The sequence below is a fragment of the Anneissia japonica genome, unplaced genomic scaffold (genome assembly GCF_011630105.1).
Source record: "Anneissia japonica isolate Jap-2015-1 unplaced genomic scaffold, ASM1163010v1 scaffold6792_len961167_cov158, whole genome shotgun sequence".
In the NCBI taxonomy this organism is placed as follows: Eukaryota; Metazoa; Echinodermata; class Crinoidea; order Comatulida; family Comatulidae; genus Anneissia; species Anneissia japonica.
The window spans coordinates 870,404-872,255 of record NW_022701523.1 but is presented as its reverse complement, the minus strand read 5'-3'; the positions used below and the strand labels follow the sequence as shown (position 1 = coordinate 872,255).

General features: G+C 39.6%; 1 protein-coding gene across 1 annotated transcript in view; it reads left to right on the top strand.

Moving 5' to 3' along the window:
• The window catches only part of LOC117103562 (probable ATP-dependent RNA helicase DHX58), a 28,683-nt gene that overhangs the window by 6,578 nt on the left and 20,253 nt on the right, over window positions 1–1,852 (top strand). The gene's annotated exons all lie outside the window — the stretch shown is intronic.

Sequence of the window (1,852 nt, the reverse complement as noted above, 5' to 3'; positions counted from 1 at the left end):
GGGGGGGGGGGGCGGACCTCCCCCCCCCCTACTTTTTGGCAAAAAATATATAAGGTCTGGAGATTTTTGTATGATTGGAAAGAAATGAAAGAGGGAAGGAGGCGAAGGATGGGAAAGAGAATGTTTATCTAGTCCCCACCGAGTTAAATTTTCTCGAAATTCACATTGGCGGATCTGGGGAGGGGGTAAAGGGTCCTGACCCATCCCTTGGCCAAAAAAAAAAAGGGGAAAAAAATTTAGACCTAACTTTTCAGGACCCGTGAGCTGATTTTTTATATTTTTTTATGTTACAATAAAGAAAATTAGAATTTTGAAGAACGTCATTAAAACACACTTGTGGTGTCGGGAAAGCTTATTTCCTGCCATCTAGGAATAACAATTTTCCCAGGGGATAATCCCCGGACCACCCTTTCTTTTTGAGATTTATTGATTCATTAAAAAAAGAATAGGCGTGCAACTACTCATTTATTTATGTATGCATACACAAATAAAATAAGACATGAGAAAAAATTGCTTGACCGTTTTCAAGAGGGAAAAACCTTAAATTTTGAAGAACTTAAAAAGTCATTTAAAAGACATTTCAGAAGTCAGGAAAGCTCATTTTCCGCATTCTAGAAATCGAAATATTCCGGAATAACCCGGACACCCTTTTCCTCGGAATTCATTGATTCATTAAATCATTTTCAAGAGGGGAAAAAATTGAATTTTGAAGAAATAAAAAGTAATTAAAAGACACCTCAGAAGTCGGGAAAGCTTATGTCCCACCTTTTAAGAATCAACATTTTCCCGGGGGAGAACCCTCGGACCCCCTTTCTTTTTTGAAATTTATTGATTCATGGGAAAAAAATCGTATGCAATTACTCAATTTGTTTATGTATGTAAACACACATAAAATAAGATATGAGAAAAATTTACCTGACCGTTTTCAAGAGGGGAAAACCTTGAATTTTCACAGCTGCGAGTAGATGAATTATTATTTTAATGAAACATTTTATAGTTGCATATTGCGGCTACCCTGAATATTAAAATTTCTTTTAAAAGACATGCACCTATTTTTTTTTTTTTTTATTTGTTACTGATATTTGTTACTGAAAACTACAATGCTAGATAGTCAAAATTGACTTAATGCAAACTCATATTCCTCAAATGTGCTGGGCTTCAAGGGGGCTTCGCCCCCTTCCACCCCCACCAGGGGCTCTGCCCCTGGGCCTCACCGGGGGCCCTGAGCGGCCCCCTGGCCCCAAGCCAAAGGCTGCTCGCTGTGCTCGTTGGCTGCGCCCCCCCCCCCTCCATTTTCTGGCAGGCTGGATCCGCCCCTGTAAATTATATGAAACGTTTCTGCGTTGCATAGATTGCATCGCTTTGTTTTGGGTGAGTACGATGAGGCTCTATAAATAATGGACCATTTGATATTGTGTTTTGCTGTCTTTTAGTTTCCATATGAACTTTGAAAGTTCTGTGCTGTTTCTGTGTTTTGGTGCATTGAATGTGTGCTTATGATTTGTATATCGGGTTTTTAAATGCGGTATCTGTGAGCCCGTTGTAATGCTTCAATTCTTCGTTTGTTGTGATTTTGTAGCTTTATAAATAATTGAGGAGGTGAGGCAGTTTCCCTAGAGTGGGCAATCTTCTTTAATCCGACAGTTGCATTGTTTGGTCGGTTCTTGTTGTTTGGTGTGGAGAAGGTGGTTGTTGTGGGCTTTGATGATGCTGCCCCTGTTTCTTGTGCAACTGTAGCTAACTTTTACGTTGTTTTTGTTGAACAATTTGTGCAAGGTACTGTCTTTGGGGAAGTGCTTTTTAAAAGTTCCGCCGATGTTTGTTTTGACGTTTTTGCTGAAAGGTGGGTTGT